This window comes from Hypanus sabinus, chromosome 1 (assembly GCF_030144855.1).
Source record: "Hypanus sabinus isolate sHypSab1 chromosome 1, sHypSab1.hap1, whole genome shotgun sequence".
NCBI classification, from domain to species: Eukaryota; Metazoa; Chordata; class Chondrichthyes; order Myliobatiformes; family Dasyatidae; genus Hypanus; species Hypanus sabinus.
Genome location: NC_082706.1, coordinates 92,462,240 through 92,482,004, shown reverse-complemented (window position 1 = coordinate 92,482,004; position 19,765 = coordinate 92,462,240). Strand labels below are relative to the sequence as shown.

The 19,765-nt window shown below is 42.7% G+C and overlaps 1 protein-coding gene across 3 annotated transcripts in view; it reads right to left on the bottom strand.

The window, feature by feature from the left end:
• LOC132395489 (uncharacterized) overlaps window positions 1–19,765 on the bottom strand; it is a 72,341-nt gene that overhangs the window by 1,962 nt on the left and 50,614 nt on the right. Inside the window, exons 6-7 of one of the 3 annotated variants that reach the window (XR_009512638.1) lie at window positions 8,873–8,980; window positions 5,905–6,333 (exon numbers count right to left, since the gene is read on the bottom strand). The gene's annotated coding sequence lies outside the window, so the exon portion shown is untranslated. Of the gene's footprint in view, window positions 1–5,904; window positions 6,334–7,396; window positions 7,543–8,872; window positions 8,981–19,765 lie in introns of those variants that run through there. The other 2 variants (XR_009512639.1, XR_009512636.1) reach the window with 2 other exon arrangements.

Sequence of the window (19,765 nt, the reverse complement as noted above, 5' to 3'; positions counted from 1 at the left end):
ACCACTGCCAATGCCTGACACCCACCAGTGCGTGATTTCTTTTAATTTTTCGATCCAAGGTGGGCTAACTATGGAGTAACCTTCAACCCAACGTCTTTTTTTCGGAGTTCAAAATGTTTTTGTTGCATGCAGAAATGTAATTTCGTTTGCTCTGCAGGAGTTCATCAATTTCATAAATGCAACACATTATAGTTTGTTTATACATAGCATAAAGGCAAAAAAAAATGTTGTATGCAGTGTTATTTCATTTTAAATGTCAAACGGGTTTTGTGGCTCCCAGTGTTTTCTTTTCTGTGGGAAGCGGGTCCATATGGCTCTTTCAGTGGTAAAGGTTGCCGACCCCTGTTCTAGACAAATGAGACAAACTGGTTTCCCAGCTTGCTCAATGAAGAAGTAATCTAATGTCCAAGTGTCTTGGAAACTTCGGCACTCAGTGTCTACCTTCCTGTGTTTTGCATTCATTGCCGTTGCAATTTATTTCGAAACGCGAATTATTCAACAACTATCGTAGCACATGTAAATATCTGAATATTTAGTGTGGATTTCTTGTTAAAACACAATGACACTGTTTCTGTTTACAAATTTGAACAATCCCATCTGAAAACCTGCGTGTGCACGGTGAGTATCTATACATTGTTATGTACCCCGTATCTGGGTCACTTGCCAGCAAAGATAGAGAGGTCCGTTGAAGTCTGATGGTACTATTTTTAACAGTATTTATTGATAAAAATACACAAAAATAATATCAATGCAAACATACAGATAATATACATAGTCAATACTAAATCTAAAAGCGCAGGTATAATAATAATCAATAAGAAATAGCTCTATCGTTGTCTAGGAGATAATGTATTGTCCGAAGGAAATATAAAAGTCACTCAAGTTTATTCAAGTTGCAGCTTTCTGGTTGGAGAGAAAGACGGGTTAAAACTTGCCCATTCCTTTTATGATGTCAATCCTTCGAGAGTCGTTGGGAGTTGATTTCCCCGTTGTTAGCTAAAAACCGTTCTTCCGTGGTAAAGGCACACCGATTCCGGGGCAAATGGAAACAGACGCACGTGGCCTTCCCACCGGCTTTTGCTATTACGGGATCGCTAGCGTTTCTTCTGGTGCGTCTGAAGGGGCTGTTCCCCAGACCCTCTTTTATCCTGACTCACAGGGTCTCAGATGTCAATCAGGTTGGGATGATGCAATCCCTCCACCAACCCCCCTCGGTTCATTGCCTGGGGCTTTGATGAATCATACAGTATTCAATACACAATTCTGTCTCCAAGAGATAATGGCCGTTAACCGTGGCTTTGTCACGGCCCAGGACACATTCCAAACATTGAGGAATCTGCGTGTCGCTCTCTCTCATTTCCTGGGTCCTGCGATTCTCAAAAAGGAGGGGGACACGGGCGTAACAACATATTAACTAGGTAGTCTGCCTTCCCGTCGTTCGTATATACCAGTGTTTGGTTTGGAACAAAACAGAGCCTGGGGCCAGTGTAACAAGACGCCATGCACGTCCATCAGTGTGGTCACGTGAAACACTCAGAATAAGGAAAAATCGCTCGCGGGCCGGGTAAGCATAGTATCCCAATATTTGCTCATGGGCCTGTCAAAGTACTTTTGAGGGCCAGATCTGGCCAGGTTGCCTACCCCTGTTGTATATTGTATACATACTTCGATAATAAACAGACTTTGAACTTTGAAATGCAATGTTAGCATTTATTTTGAGAGAATGGGGATATAAAAGCATGGTTGTAATGCTGAGGCATTGTTCAGACCACACTTGGGGTATTGTAAACAGTGCTGAGCCCCTTTTCTAAGAAAGGATGTGCTGACATTGGAGATGGCTCAGAGGACATTAACAAGAATGATCCTGGGAATGAAAGGGTTAACGCATGCAGAATATTTGATGGCTCTAGGTCTGTACTCACTGGAGGATAGAAGACTGGGGGGGGGGGCAGGGAATCTCATTGAAACCTATCAAATATTGAAAGGCTTAGATAGAGTGGATTTGGAGAGGATGTTTCCTACAGTGGGGTAGTCTAGGACCAGAGGGCGTAGTCTCAGAATACAAGGGTGTCCCTTTAGAACAAAAATTAAGAGGAATTTCTTTAGCCAGAGGGTGGTGAATCTGTGGAATTTATTCCCACTGGCAACTGCGGAGGCCAAGCCATTTGGTATACATATTTAAATGGAGGTTGACAGGTTTGATTAGTCAGGACATCAAAATTTATGGGGAGAAGGAAGGTGAATGAATTGAGAGGGATAATAAATCAGCCAGGATGGAATAGCAGAATAGACTCGATGGGCTGAGAGGCCTTGGTCATGGTCTGAAGAATGGTCTCACATCAGTTTCAAAGATTGGGATCACAGGGTCATTGGGTCTGTGGGGGCTCTTGAAGGTGCCTGCATTTTCTGTTGGTCAAAACCTTGTTGCTGTTTCTGTTGCTTGGTTTTACTTTGTAGAATGGTGTTCAAGCTCTGCCACGGTTGTTGAACATACCTCTGTGATGCAGGCTGAGTCTGGAATTGCCTCTGCGTGTGAGATAGCTTTCAGGGGATCTCTTGTACTTTCCTGGATTGTCAGTCCTCAACACCCCTGATCCAAACCTCAGCAGATTTTGTCCAGGTCTTCTCTAGTGATTTTGTGGGAACACACTTGTCCATAAGTATCTTTGTGACAACCATGTCCGAGTCCTCAAACATGGCCCAGTCCACTGATTTCAAGCAATCCGGTAACCACTCCTCTGCCTCCTGTAACTACCTCCTTACTTCAAGTACTTTGCTCTTTACTCTCTGCTTGCAACGCAGGTAGGAGGAGGACAGCTAGATTGTCAGATTCCCAAAATGTGGTCGAGGGATAGAGTGGTAGGCATTCTTGAGGGGAGTGTAGCAGAGGACGAGTGTGTTCGGTTCTCTATTTCTCCCTGCTTGTTGTGGGCAGGGGGAGTAATTGAACAAAAGTAATAAACTGCAGATGCTGAAAATCAGAAATAAATGTCAAGTGATGGAAATGTTCAGCAGATCAAGCAGCTTTCATGGAGAGTGAAAAAGAATCATTTTGGTCTCATGGATTGCTAAGGCTGTTCCAATATTTTCCATATTTGTTTTAAGTAGTCTTGCAGAGAAGGAGGAGCTCTTGATACTTTTAGTAATAAAAGTGATTAGAGTGTAGATATTCTAAAGCAGAAAGTGTGTTTGTTTTGCCAGCAGGCAAGATTTCTTTATATTCTAACTGATTACAACTATGTATTGTAGCCCAACTAAGTTTCCATTCTGTGCTTTACTAGGTCTCTATGCTCAAGTGAACAGATTTTTATTTCCCCAAGTGAAGCGAATGTGTAGGAGCTGAAAATATTGGCTTCAATGAATAATGATCAGTTAAGATTTAGTGTGAAATAGGTTTTGTGTAACATGATATAACAAATCATACAATGCCAAAATATACAACCAAGCAAGGTCATTTGTTCTGGCTAAGTGATTCAATATAATACAGGAATGGAGCATTAGAAATTAAGAGATTTTTGTTTTAAAATGGAAATGCCTTTGGTGTTACACTGTGAATTGCATTTTACACTTCTCCAAACACAAAAATTGAGTCTGTCAAAATTATTACATATTGTAACTTTCTAGTTTGACCAGGAAGTCCACTCATTTTATATAAAGTGAATCTTCACTGGGTGGGGTAGATTGATGGCTCTTCTTTCTTGTTTTAAATTTGCTGGCCCATCAAATCTCCAGCTGCATGTAGATGCATGCAAAGAATCTGCTGACTTTTGATTTTAAAACGAGGGCATGTTTTAAACCAAAGGTATGAAAGTAAGACTTGACTTTGGAAGTCAAAACAAGCTCAGAATCTGGAGCTGTACATAAAAGTCATCCCTCTCTGACACTACTTTCTTAAGGATGAATCTGAACGTGAATTCCATGTGAATTTGAATTTCTCAATCTTCCACTCCGATATTTTAATTTTCCAACTCTTTAATTAGAAAAGACTTGGGCCATTATATAATTAAGTTTTTTTTATTTTAAATATTTAGTTCAACTAAGCAATAGGCATTCAAATTTAATAAAGCCTCTAATTTACCAGTGTAACTTTGAGGCTTCAAAATCAAACTTTTTCTATTTCTTTCTATTTAGTTGATGGACCTGTGCTGCTGTCAGATTTTGTAGTATAATCACCCACTTGGGAATAACTTTAAAATATTTTGAAGTTTCTTTTTACTGCACCTTCTAATTCCAGGCTTTATTGGCAATTTCATTGTGTTCATCTGAAACTGCTGACAGATCTGTACGTTCTGTACATGGGTTTCCTTTGAATGCTGCAGTTTCCTCCCACGGGCCAAACACATACTAATCAGTAGGTTAATAGGCCATTGTAAATTGTCCTGTGATTAGGCTAGGGTTAAATAGGCGGGTTGCTGGCCAGTGCAGTTCGTAGAGCCAGATGATCCTTTTCTGTGCTATATCTCTAACTAAAATAGAAACAAATAAGAAATAAACAATAACGAAGATACCATAAGACCTGCATTAACCTGATCGCTATTCTGTTGTTTTTGATCTCTTTCATACATTTGGGTCACTGTTTTGAGTATTTTTTTACATTTTACTTTGTTACACTTTTAGTTTGTTTCAATGATTCTTGCTTTCCCTTTGAACTGTAAATTAGGATATGTTAACCATGCTTTCCCTTTTCTGCATGTTCTTGAGGCTTTAGTTCAATTGTGTTAGTTGTAATTTTTTTTAGCTTTATGATGAAATTGCATAAGACATTGGTGAGTCCTAATTTGGAGTAGTGTGTGCAGTTCTGGTCATCTCCCTACAGGATCTATGTTGATAAAGGCTGAATGAGTTCAGAGAAAATTTACAAGGATGTTGCCGGAAACTCAGGATCTGTTTTATGGAAAGGTTAGGACTTTATTCCCTGGAGCGTAGGAGAATAAGAGGAGATTTGATAGAGCTTTACACGATTATGAGGGGTATAGATAGAGTATGGTTCCAAGGTTGTCAAGCTGAGGAGTGGCGGGGGAGACAAGCTCCTCACGGCGTGCGCCTCAGATAGCCTCTGACAACCAAGTCCAGCTCCTGGCCTTCTTGTGTGGCTTAGCCTCTAAGCCCAGCGGAACTGTTTCTACTGTTACGAACGTGCCACTGCTCTGAGGGGCCGAAGGGTGCGGGGTAGCCCCCTCCTTTGTGAGAATCGCAAGATCACTATTAAGTCAGTTCAGGAGACCCAGGAAATGAGAGAAAGACTAGCAGAATCCACAAAGAGTTGGAATGTGTCCTGGCCTCCGAAAAGCAGAGCCACTGATACCGGTTATTGTCCCTTGGAGACGGGATTGTGTATTGAATCCTGTACGATGCATCAAAGCCCCAGGCAATGAACCGAGGGGGAGGTTGGTGGAGGGATTGCATCATCCCAACCTGATTGACATCCGAGACCCTGTGAGTCAGGATAAAAGAGGGTCTGGGGAACAGCCCCTTCAGACGCACCAGAAGAAACGCTAGCGATCCCGTAATAGCAAAAGCCGGTGGGAAGGCCACGTGCGTCTGTTTCCATTTGCCCCGGAATCGGTGTGCCTTTACCACGGAAGAACGGTTTTTAGCTAACAACGGGGAAATCAACTCCCAACGACTCTCGAAGGATTGACATCATAAAAGGAATGGGCAAGTTTTAACCCGTCTTTCTCTCCAACCAGAAAGCTGCAGCTTGAATGAACTAAAGTGACTTTTATATTTCCATCGGACAATACATTATCCCCTAGACAATGATAGAGCTATTCTTTATTGATTATTATTATACCCGCGCTTTTAGATTTAGTATTGATGACGTATATTATCTGCATGTTTGCATTGATAATATTTTTGTGTATTTTTATCAATAAATACTGTTAAAAATAGTACCATCAGACTTCAACGGACCTCTCTGTCTTTGCTGGTAAGTGACCCAGTTACTGGGTACGTAAAACTACTGACAGGAGAAGGGGTGAAGGCGGGTCCTGGCCCCTTAAAACCAGTGCTTCGGGTAGATGGAGCTCGTCAGCCTGGGAAGGCAGTCCAGCTAAGAGAGGGAAGCTCTGATTTCAAACCTCCACTGCCTTGTGGCCATACCCATCATGGGAAAGGCTTCGGGAGTAAACCCTGAGGCCAAATCCGGAGCTGGAGTCCCTAAGGCAGCCCGACGTAGCCTTCAGCCTTGTTCTGGCAACTCCTGCGACGACACTGGTACCAAGCTGTATCTGCCCTTGCCCTTCCCTTGGACAACATCAGTGGCGTGGAGAGGGGAGACTTGCTGCTTGGGCAACTGCTGGTCTTCCATACAACCTTGCCCTGGCCTGCACCCTGGAGAGACAGAAACAAGACTTTCCAGGAGCAGATCCATGGTCTCGCGAGACTAACGAATGCCATCCAAATAGAGTAAAGGTAAAGCCAACAGGATTTTACCACTAAGCTTGGGTGAGATTAAAACTAGAGGGCATGGGTTAAGTGTGAAAGGTGAAATATTTAAGGAGAATCTGAGGGGGAGCTTCTCCTCTTGGAGGGTGGTGAGAGGGTGGAACGAGCTGCCATCAGAAATAGTGGATGCAGGTTCAATTGCAGCACTTAAGAGAAGTTTGGATAGGTATATGGATGGGAGGGATATGGAGGGCCATGGTCCTAGTGTGTTTAATCGAATAGAGTAGGGATGTAGGATCAGGCAATGTGTTGTAGATGCATGATGTGGGAGCTCCCTCTGCAAATGGATCCTTGACTTCCTCACCAGAAGACCACAGTCTGTGTGGATCAGAAATAACATCTCCACCTCACTGATAATCAACACTGAAGCACCTCGAGGATGTGTGCTTAGCCCACTGCTCAATTCTCCCTTGACCCATGTCTATGTGGCTAGGCACAACTCAAACACTATCTATAAATTTGCTGATGACACAACTATTGTTGGCAGAATTTCAGATGGTGACAAGACGGCTTACAGGAGCAAGATAGATCAGACGGTTGAGTAGTGTCACAGCAACAACCTTGCACTGAACATCAGTAAGACCAAAGAACTGATTGTGGACTTCAGAAAAGGTAAGTCGAGGGACCACACACCAGTCCTCATTGGGGGATCAGAAGTGGAAAGAGTAAGCAATTTCATGGTTTTGGGTGTCAACGTCTCTGAGGATTTATCCTGGGCCCAGCGTATCAATCTAGTTTCAAAAATGGCATGGCAGTGGCTATATTTCTTTAGGACTTTGAGGAGATTTGGTATGTCACTAAAGACACTCGCAAATTTCTACAGACGTGCCGTGGAGAGCATTCTAACTGGCTGCATTACCATCTGGTGTGAGGGTGAGGGTCATTGCACAGGATCAAAATGAAGTTGCAAACCTCAGCCAGCTCCATCGTGGGCACTAGCCTCGCAGCATCCAGGAGCGATGCTTCAAATAGGCGGCATTCATCATTAAGGAACCCTGTCACCCAGGACATGCTCTCTTCCCATTGCTTCCATCGGGGGGAGGTTCGGGAGCCTGAAGGTACACCCTCAATGATTCAGGAGCAGCTTCTTCACCTCTGCCATCAGATTTGTGAATGGGCAATGAAAACCACCTCACTACATTTTAACAGAATTTATTTAACTTTTAGTATATATTTTTTCTTACTGTAACTCATATTTTTTAATATTATGTACCACAATGTACTGCTGTTGCATAACAACAAATCTCATGACATATGCCAGTGATATTAAATCTGATTCTGATTCTGATACGGGTGTGATCCTGGAATGAAAGGGTTAATGTACACAGAGTGTTTGATGGCTCTGGGAGTTTGATGTAGCACTTGCTAGAGTTAAAGAGAATGGGAGGGGATCTCATTGATGAATATTGAAGGCCTAGGTATATTTAGTGTGGGTGTTAGACCATAGGACATAGGAACAGAATTAGGCCATTCAGCCCATCGAGTCTGATCCACTGTTCCATCGTGGCTGATCCCCGATCCCACTCAACTCAATATCCTTTGATGCCTTGACCGATTAGGAAATGATCAACTTCCGCCTTAAGTATACCCACGAACATGGCCTCCACTGCAGTCTGCGGCAGAGCAGTCCACTGATTTACTACTCTCTGGCTAAAGAAATTCCTCCTCACCTCTGTTCTAAAAGGTTGCCTCTTAATTTTGAGACTGTGCCCTCTAGTTCTGAATACCCCCACCATGGGAAACACCCTCTCCACATCCACCTTATCGAGTCCTTTCAACATTTGGTAGGTTTCAATGAGATCCTCCCATACGAGAGCCACAGGTTGACAGGTGTTTATTTAGTAAGGATGCCAAAGGCTTTGGGGAGAAGGTAAAAGAACGGGGGGTGAAAAGGAAAATAAAGCCTATGCCTCTATGCCTTATTGTCTAAATGTTGTCATAGCTGCCTGAACTACTTTCTTTGGCAGCCTGTTCCATATGTGCTCCATCCTCTGCAAGAAGTAGTTGCCCCCCAGTCCCTTTTAAATCTTTCGCTTTTTACTTTGAACCTACGCCCTCTGATTTTTGATCCTTTTTCCCTTGGGGAAAGAAAAGCTAGTGGCCATGCATCTTAACTTTACCGCTCCTGATGTTATACCCCACTGCAAGGTCACTCCTCCTGATGTAATACCCCACTGTAAGGTCACCCCTCCTGATATTATACCCCATGGTAGGGTCATCCATCCTGATATTATACCCCACTGTAAGGTCACCCCTCCTGAGGTCACCCATCCTGATATTATACCCCTCTCTAAAGTCACCCCTCCTGATATTATACCCCAATGTAAGCACCACCACCCCGATATTGTACCCCTCTTTAGAGACTCTGCCATTCCCTCCCTGTAGTTATGTTGGGATATTTCTAAGATCCCTGAAGACCTCTCACCTGGTCAAGAGAAGAAGCTGCTTTGATCTGTAACATAGTAATGGTCAGATGGCAAATCAATTATGGTAAGAGTTCCCTTTGCAGTCATTTTTCCTTGGAAGTGGCTATCTGCATTTATAAAAGGAAGCAGAAGTTTGAAGTATTAAGGTTAAAAACACATGTATTTTATGGAAATTGTACGATATATGAGTAAACGTTCTTTAACTGTTCTATAGACATGGCTTGTTTTCTCCTTTTAGGATTGGAGCTACAATACAGCTCAAGATGTAATTGCAGCACCATGTAGCTAATCTCTAGAAGGAAGTTCTGGCCATTAATAGGTAGGAATTTTGTGCATGAGTCCATATTAATTAACATCTTTATTAAAATAAAACCATCTCAAAGCAGAAAGATAATTTAAACACTTGTATTTCAAATAATATGGTTTTTAATTACTACTAAATGGAAATCTTGATTTATAATGTGCCTGTTTCTGCTGCATTTTATTTAGTGATGAACAAATACACTTGGCATGTCAACAAATACATTCAGAAACTTCTATAGATAAACCGTGGAGAGCATTCTGACAGGCTGCATCACTGTCTGGTATGGAAGGGCTACTGCACAGGACTGAAAGAAGCTGCAGAGGGTTGTAAATCTAGTCAGCTCCATCTTGGGCACCAGCCTACAAAGTACCCAAGACATCTTTAGGGAGCGGTGTTTCAGAAAGGTAGCATCCATTATCAAGGACCTCCAGCACCCAGGACATGCCCTCTTCTCACTGTTACCATCAGGTAGGAGGTACAGAAGCCTGAAGGCACACAGTCAGTGCTTCAAGAACAGCTTCTTCCCCTCTGCCATCCGTTTCCTAAATGGACATTGAACCCTTGAACACTACCTCACTTTTTTAATATATATCATTTCTGTTTTTTGCACAATTTTTAATCTATTCAATATATGTATACTGTAATTGATTTACTTACTTATTTTTCTTATTATTTTTTTCACTTCCATGTTATGTATTGCATTGAACTACTGCTGCTAAATTAACAAATTTCACATCACGAGATAATAAACCTGATTCTGATTTTGATTAATTTATACAAGATTGACTATAATAACCCATCTGAAAGCAAGATAATAATGTAAAACTTGAATCGAAAGTTAAGTTGTAAGGACTATCGTCTACAGAGAAGGAAAAGGTGCAAATGTAAAGCCTTGGGTGGAAGTTCCAGAGTTTGGGGTCTCAGCAGCGGAACACTGCCCCTGTGGAGCAGCTAATCTGGGTCCAGAAGTGACTGGTGACTGAACGCATTTATTTTAGAAGACTGAAGAGCTGGAGGAGAACAAAAAGCGGAAAGGAGGTGTACGCTTTCAGTCATTTAAAAACAAAGATTGCTGGTCTACAACCAAGGATAAGAGTTGGGCGCAAGCAGCAGAATTTTATGGATGGTGGATGATGAAAGCTCAGCAATGTGTGTGTGTGTGTTATGGCAGCATAATATGGTGAGAAGGAAGATAAAACATATACAGGAAAAGTTTTAAGTCATATAGTCACATGGAAAAATATGTCAAGGTGTAGATAAGAAAACTTTACTTGCATCACAGGCAAGCAGTGAGTAGTGAAATGATTGTCGACTTAAACTTGCGTCAGGCTGAGTAAGAGGCAGGAACACGTTTACTGGTTCCAGCCTTTTTCAAAGTTCAAACTTCAAAGTAAACTTATTAACTGAAATACACAGTAAATCCATATATTAGAATCAATGAAAGACTGCACCCAACAGGATAGACAAACAGCCAATGTGCACAGGACAACAAACTGTACAAATGCAAAAGAAAAGAAAAAGAAATAATAATAATAATAATAATAATAAATATATAAACAATAAACACCGAGAACATGAGATGAAGAGTTCTTGAAAGCAAGTCCATAGGTTGCGGAACCCATTGATGGGGCGAGTGAAGTTGAGTAAGGTTATCCCCACTGGTTCAAGAGCCTGATGGTTGAGGGTAATAACAACACATACAAAATACTGGAGGTACTCTGCAGGCTAGGCAGCATTTTCTGTGCATAGCTTGGATTTCCAGCACCTGCAGATTTTCTTGTGTTTGTGATAACCATTCTTGAACCTGGAGGTGAGGGTCCTGAGCTCCTGTACCTTCTTGCTGATGGCAGCAGCGAGAAGAGAGCATGAACAGGGTGGTGGAGGCAGGTGGGGAGGGTGCTTGATGAGAAATGCTGCTTTCCTGCAACAGTGTTTCGTGTAGATGTACTCAGCTATGGGAGGGCTTTGCCCATGATGGACTGGCCGTATCCACTACTTTTTGTAGGATTTTCCATTCAAGGGCTTTGGTATTTCCATACCAGTCTGTAATGCAACCAGCCAATATTATCTCCACCACACATCTACAGAATTTTATCAAAGTTTTAGATGCCAAGCCGAATCTTTGCAAACTTCCAAGTAAGCAGAGGCACTGCCATGACTTCTTCGTAATTGCACATGTGTACTGGGCCCAGGACAGATTCTCTGAAATGAGGACACCTAGGAATTTAAAGTTGCTGACCCTCCACACCTCTGATCCCCTGGTGGAGGACTGGCTTGTGGACCTCCAGTTTCCTCTTCCTGAAGTCAATACTCAACTCCTTGGCCTTGCTGATATTGAGTGAGAGGTTGTTTTTGTGGCACCACTCAGCCAGATTTTCAGTCTCCCTCCTTTATACTGATTCATCACCACCTTTCATTCAGCCAACAACAGTGGTGTCATCAGCTAACTTGAATATGGCATTGGAGCTGTGCTTAGCCACGCAATCTTAAGTGTAAAGCGAGTAGAGGAGGGGGCTAAGCACAGTCTTGTCATGCAACTGTGCGGATGGAAATTGGGAAGGAAATGTTATTGCCAATCTGAACTGATTGGGGTCTTCAGGTGAGGAAATCAAGGATCTCCTCACATGGAGGTATCAAGAGTAAGGTCTTGAGACTTATTGACTGGTTTTGAATCGATGATAATATTGAATACCAAGCTGAAGTCAGTAAAGACCATTCTGATATTTTTATTGAATTTAAGTTCACCATCTGCCATGGTGGGATTTGAATTCATGTCCCCAGCGTATAACTGGGTCTCCAGATTAATGATCCGGTGGTAATTACCACTATGACAAATCTCCCTTTGACTTCCTAAGCACCAGTATAATTGAAGCCTGCTTGAAGCAGGTGACTACCTCAGACTGCTGAAGCGAGAGGTTAAAGATCTCAGTGACACTCCAGCTAGTTGACCAGTGCCGGTCATTAGTACTCGACCACCTGGGCTGTACGCTTTCCATGGGTTCATCCTCAAGAAGAACTCTTTCACGTCAGCCCTGGAGACAGTAATCGCAGGATCATCGTGGGCTGTGGGAGTTCCTCCATGTTTTGAAGGTCAAAGCGAGCATAGAAAGCATTGAATGTTTCAGGTATGTTGCTGAATTTTACTTTGTAAAAAGATAATAGCATTTAAGCCCGGCCACAGTTGTCGAGTATCCTTCAGTGATTGAACTTTGGTCTGGTATTGCCACTTTGCATTGGGCTGGCTTTCCGGAGCCTCTTGCATATTACTTGGTTGCCAGACCCGGACACCACTAATCTGGCCCTCAGCAGACTGCGGATATCATCGTTCATCCAGGGCTCCTGGTTGGGGGAAACTGTGAATGACATTGTGGGGACACACTCGTCTATTTTTATAAAGTCTGTGACAGCTGTGGTTTATTCATTCAGATCTTCTGATGAGTCCTTGAACACAGCCCAGTCCACCGACTCGAGGCAATCCTCTGCCTCCCGCGACCACTTCTTTGTTTTCCTTGGCCTTTAGTCTCTGCTATATGCAGGTAGGAGAAGGACAGCCAAGTGACCAGAAATGTGGTCTTTCCATTCCTTATCATAGTATAGCAGTGGTTGAGTGTGCTATCTTCTTCATTGGACTTGGGCCACACTCGCATGAAAGGTAGTTTTAATGGAAAAACTTTATGTTTAGCTGGTGCGCTATTGTGGGGGGAGGGGGGGACCATTAAGCTCAAAAATACCTGTTCCAAGCTAAGAAAACCTGTTGTTATTGACACTACAACTCCACAGCTTAAAATGGCTGCTGTTTTCACTATAACACTGTAGAGAACATAGTACGGGTCTGCATAGACAAAGTACAGCAGATGTACTTACTCATGCACAGGAATTTCAACAAGGAAACATGTTCATGAAGCAAGCACAGTGTCCTACAAATGTTGAGATAAATGAGAAGAGCACTTGTGCTGTGTGGTCAAAGACCAATAACCCTATAAGTCCATGTTGAAGGTAACTGAGCAAAATTTCAAGGGTTGAGCAGAGGTGCTGTTTAGTCACAGGATGACACACACGCAGTAAAAGTTTGAGCAGCTTCTCATGAACTGACAAGTATTGATGTAAGTGCACACTTAGAGACTTAACAACACAGGGCACTCCACATAAACTTGTTATAATTTTTCAATTTCATTGAATAATCATATGAACGCTACCTATAATTAAACAGTATATCCAGTGTCCAGTCATTAATAAAGAACTTGAAAAATGTCATTAGTAGCTTGAACTTGGTTTCTATAAAAATTATCGAATATTCATGAAATTGGATTTAAGTCAGTTCAGCAGTTACCGAAGGAGCCCCTGTATTTCCACCTGCTGATACTCCCTTTCGTCTACTGAGTAACAATTTCCTTGAAGGTGCCTTTGGTTATCTTTTGCACTTCAGTGTTAGATAACATTTTAAAGCCTGACAACTATCGTATAATTTGGGCTAAACTTAGATAATTTTTCCAGAAAAAAAAAGAGGAAAGTAAGAGAATGATCGGTCCAGTCACTATTACCATTATTCAAAGGAGTGGTTAGTTTTATAATGACTTTGGGGATTCTGCTAAAACTTAAACTGTTCCTTACTGTCAAAAGGCAAAAATGAGACGTATTGCTGGAACATGTCGACACCTGTAAAGGATTTTTGCAGATTCATTACAAATGCTTGATATACACACCTAATTTTAAATCCTGTGCACATCATGTTATTATTGCCACCCAAATGCAGAATAGCTGTGTCTGTTTTAAATTACGTACAGCCAGTTTCAGGGTTAAAGACAAAAGCAACTGGCAGAACAAGTCTGTTGTTGCAAAAATCTCCTTGACTGGAACAAAGAAATACCTGTAAATTAATATTCAGTGGGAATTAGAAATTGAATCAGCTGGGCCATTATGAGAGTAAAGTAGATATGAAAGGAAGGATGAAATAGGATATTTTGTTCAAGACCCTAATTCCAAAATCAGTAAAGTATACAGTAAAATATGAATACATGGTTTTTCCATAAGTACCTTGAAATCAAGGCTCATAGTAAAACGGTTGTGTGTATTTAATAAACACAAGGGATTCTGCAGATGCTGGAAATCTTGAGCATCACACACAAAATGCCAGAGGAATTCAGCAAGTGAGTCGGCAGCTGTGGAAATGAATAAACAATCAATGTTTCGGGCCGGGACCCTTAATCAGGACTGGGAAGAAGGAGGCAACTGTTCATTAACTCCATTGATGCCGCCTGACTTGCTGAGTTCTTCCAGCATTTTGTGCATGTGAACTTCTGTTTATTCTAACAATCACTCTTAATAATTGTCTAGTTGGAGATTCAAATCCACTGTACTGTTGCTCTGGGTTCTTTGTTAAGCTAAATACCGAGCAGCCGCTGCCAGTTGTACATTTCTCTCGATGAGCTACAACAACCCACATCTACAACCTACATTCATGCTCAGCCAAATATCCAAGGTTTGGCACCCTGTCTCCTCATAGCTATACAGTACATATTGGAGACAGAATAAATGAAACTTTCAGTTGTCACACTGCCTTTGGCAATTAGTGTGAATCAGCAATACAGGGTTCAACCAGACCTTTTACTTCTCAGCATGTTTTTCAATACTTGTCTTCAAATGATTAAAGACCTTTTCATTGTCTGTGCAATAGTGTGGCGACCCACTTCCTAGCGCACTCGAACCGGCTCACAAATAGCCAGCGCGCCGGCATAAAGGCCAGTCCCAAAAGGGCGCCATGTCTGCTTCACTAGCAAGGGGAAAAGCCCGCGCGCGGGACAGGACAGTGAATACATGCCTCCTACAGCATCCCCGCCCGGGGAGGGCGGGATCAAGAAGGCTTTAAAGTGAGGCTGCGAAGTTCGAATAAAATCTCTTTTGTAACTGCAGTTCATTGACTACGTGTCGTTATTTCAGCGCTGCGTGTAGCACACCACTACAATAGCACATTTTTAAGTGCGTGAAGTAAACATGTATTTGCTTTAGGTTCAGCTGAGTTGGCTATTCAGCAGTTACCGTTTAAATGTTGATTAATAGACAAAAGATAAAAGTCAGTTTCATTACATTGCTAACACTGATCGTTAGTTGTGCATCATTAAAGGACCAGGGCATCTCCTTTTCTCCAGAAGCCGGTTCTGATTTATTAATATCAAAATGCATCACTTGCATGAGCAACCAACATACCCAAAGATGTGCTGGGGGCAGCCCACAAGTGTCACCACACATTCCGGTGCTGACATAGCATGCCCGCAGTGCTTGGCAGAAAAACAAACACAACAAAACAAAACAGTACAGGACATACAAGTGACAAAGCAACAACGGTAACAAGCTCTGTTCCTCCCTCCCACTAGTGCACACTCACAGTCCTCTAACCCCAGGACAGGCCGTCTTTGGCCCCCGGGGGACTCTTGGATTTGTGGACATTGGGCCTTCACTTTCCCCAAGGGACTTGCAGAAATTTGCAGACGCAGAGGACTGGAAGTCAGGTCTTGTTTCTGGACCTACGTTCAACCTTTGGTCTTTGGTCTTCATTATCATTATCGTTGATGATGGTGAATGAAGATCCTGGATGAGGTCCCAAATTCCAAGCCTTGAGCTCCAGATTCATCGAAGACAAAATCCTGAATACCAGGCCTCGAGCTCTGGTCCTGCTGACCTGTGTAACTAGGATGACACTGGCCCTTGTGCCTCCTGCTTGCACGGAGCTCCAATCCTGGAACATGCCGATGGCTTGTTGACCTCGGTGGGTCACATGTCCTCATCTTTGCTGGTTCACCAGCCCGACGTCCAACCACGTCCACATCGCTGGCCTTCAAATGCAGAGTGGAGGATTGGTCTCCAGCCTGTCCTCTAATTCTCCCACATCCTTAACCTGACCCTTAAGTCCCCTCTCTGTCCCTAAAACCATCGCTACAAACCTTAAAAACTTAAAACACAACTAAGTTCGAGCCATAGCCTCGATGGAGATCACAGCTCAAACCTACTTTGATTGGATCTAAGGAGATGAATGAATACACTATTACTGAGAAGACTGTGTGGAATAAATGAAACGCTACCCGCAGTCACTGTGAACAGGAGAACGTAAACAACTCAATGGTGTCGGCTGAATGGAATTATAATTCAGTACAGGTGTCCCCCCTCCCTTTACAAAGGTAGGGTGTTCCTATGAAACCTTTCTTAAGCTGAAATGGCGTAAAGCAAAGAACCATTAATTTATACGGGGAAGAATTTTCATAAAAGTGAAAATCCTCTTTGTAATGTGAAAACAGGTTACTAATGTAGGTCTTTCGTAAAAGTGAACATTCGTAAAGTGGGGAACACCTATATACCTAAATTCAAATTATTTAGGTGTATGTGGACTACATCAAATGGTGATATCAACCACATGTATGAAAATAGTTAGAAACGTAGAAAAACAGAGAAACATAGATTCTTCTTAATCTATCTACATGTTGTTTCTTATGACAGATCTGGGCAAAGGAACCTATCAGAGCGTCATTTATCTTCAGTGATAACGCCATGTACAGCCCCACCAGCTGCCTTTAATCCACACATAATCAGCAACATTCCTTTACAGAAGTTGGCGAAGTTAGTAAATGCAGGGACTTGTTCCAGTAGGTGGGGGGTGGGGAGGGAAGGCAGTAGTGTAAACATATCTTTGTATATTTTACTGGGTTTTTTTGTTGTTGTGGTCTGCTATCCTTTTTTTTATTCGTGAAACTTGGGTTGTTGCTGATGAGGCTGCATTTATTGGTTTGTGCAAATGGGAGTTCCTTTCCATGATGTGTGCTAACGAATTAGTTGGGAGTGCATGATGCCATATTCATATGGCACTGGTCAACAATCTGACAGTGTGGGAGAGAGACAATTGCTGCATCTGTTTGTATCTGTGGGACTCCCTTGTCAGCGCCTGCTTAAAATAGTGGTGCACTCGCAAAACAACTGAGCACCCGGCAGAAAAGGTGCAAAGGTTGCAGAACACCCCAAATGTGGCATCCACGTTCCCCATCAAACACCCTCTGCCATAAACATGAGAAAGTCTGCAGACGCTGGAAATCAAAGCAACGCACATAAAAATGAGAAAATCTGCGGAATCTGGAAATCCAGAGCAACATGCACAAAGTGCTGGAGGAGTTCAGCAGTATCTATGGAAAAGAGTACAGTCAACATTTAGGGCCCAAACCCTTCTTCGGGACTGGAATAAAAAGAGTGGGGGGGCAGGGTGAGAGATGGAAGAAGTGGAAGGTGGTAGGTGATAGGTGAAAGAGATAAAGGGCTGGAGAAGGGGGAGTCTGATAGGAGAGGGTAGAACAGGAAGGGGAGGAGCACCAGAAGGAGGTGATGGACAAGTAAGGAGATAAGGAGAGAGGGAGATATGGAATGGGAATGGTGAAGGGGGTGGACAGAGCAGCAATTACCAGAAGATTGAGAAATCAATGTTTAAGCCATCAGGTTGGAGACTGCCCAGGCAGTTCTGAGGAAGGGTCTCAGCCCGAAATGTTGACTGTTAACTCCTTCTTGTAGATGCTGCCTGTCCTGCTAAGTTCCTCCATTATTTTGTGTGAGTTACCTTCATACCAGTGGAATAAGTCTGCATATCCCTCAAAAGGCTCTTCAGCCATTTCCCAGAGCCAATCAAACTGGAGAAAAGAAGTAATTCATATTTTGACTCTAGGGACTGCTTGATAAGAAAAGCAGACATTTTCTTCTGTTCAATTCTCACCTCTGTCCAATTCCATGTCTGAGTATTTGCTCAACAACACCTTGTATCTAATTTGTCAGTTTTCGTGCAAGGACATTTGACCTGAATCAGAATCAGGTTTAATATCACTAGCATACGTTGTGAAATTTGTTGCTTTGTGGCAGCAGTACAATGAAATACATATTAATAAAAACTATAATTTACAATAAGAAGTATACATATATTTATTTAATATAAATTAAATAAGTGGTGCAAAAAGAGAGAGAAAATACTGAGGAAGTTTCATGGATTTTTGATAATGATGATGATGATGATGATGGTAATGATGATGGTGATGATGATGATGATGATGATGGTGATGATGATAATGGTAATGATGATGGTGATGATGATGATGATGATGGTGATGATGATAATGGCATTGGTCTGTCTCAAAGGAATATGGAGTGTTACTGGAGTGACACAAACCAAGATGGGATGTATGAAGATCCTGGGATGCCTAGTTATCAAGATTCCTTTCTTGGCTTCACCAGTGTAGTCCAAAGGAAAGCAAAGCAATACGTTTGGCACCAGTTTGGCTGCAGGAGCTGCTGGAAGGATATTCAGTGATGTCCAGCTACCTCAGGGTTCCCACTCCAGATTTTCTGTCTCCATTTACTCCTGTAATCTTCATCTCTCCCGAAGTTGCCCACAAAGCAGTGGGGTTATTTATCCACAGCTGGGGATATGGTTCACGAGCACCAGGGAGTGTCCATGTGCTGGTGGGCCTGCTCACCACGTGTGCAGGGGTCAGACCTCCTTCCCGCCCTCTGTAGTTCAGCCTGAGTCCACAAGGAGTTCAGTTTCCGTGTGTTGCCAGTGAGGGGACACTACATGAGGCTTGCTGCTGGAGAAGCTGTGTACGGGCAAGGAGAGACTTGGGCATTCAGCTCTCCTTTTCAGGAGTCTGCTAGCCAGCAGTGAGAGTGACAAGCTACACTACCACACTAGATGCGTCACAAGAAGCATTTGATACATTATCCACTCAGAAATCTGATGGTGGAGGGGAAGAAGCTGTTCCTGAAACTTTGAGTATGTGTCTTCAGGTTTCTGTACCTCCTCCTTGATGGTAGCAATGAGAAGAGGTCATGTCCTAGGTGATGGGGGTCCCTAATGATGAGGACTCACCTTTTGAAGGTGTCTAGGATGCTGCGAAGACTAGTGCCCGTGATGGACTTGGCTGAATTTACAATCTTCGGCAGCTTTTTCCAGTATTGTGCAGTGACTCCTTCATACCAGATGGTGATACAACCAGTTGGAAAGCTCTCCACAGTACAACTGAAGAAATTTTCAAGTGTCTTTGGTGACATACCAATTCTCCTCAGACTCCTAATGAAATATAACTGCTGCTATATGCCTTCTTTGTAATCACATCAATATGTTGGGCACAGGATAGATGCTCAGAGATGCTTACACCCAGAAATTTGTCAATGCACACCCTTTCTACTTCTAAATCCTCGATAAGGACTGGCGTAGATTCCTTCAACTAACCCTTTCTGAAGTCCATATTCAATTTCTTGACCTCACGGATGTTGAGTGAAAAGTTGTTGTGACACCACTCAACCAGCTGATCTGTCTCGCTCTTGTACGCCTCCTCGTCACCATCTGAAATTCTGCCAACAATAGTTGTACCTCCAGAAAATTTATAGTTGGTATTTGAGCTGTGCCTAGCCACACAGTCATGGGTGTAGAGAGAGTAGAGCAGTGGGCTAAGCACACACCCCTGAGGTGCGCCAGTATTGATTGTCAGTGGTTTCCCAGTGAGGAAGTCAAGGATCCAGTTGCAGAGGGAGGTACAAAAGTCCAGGTTTTAGAGCTTTTTTCACT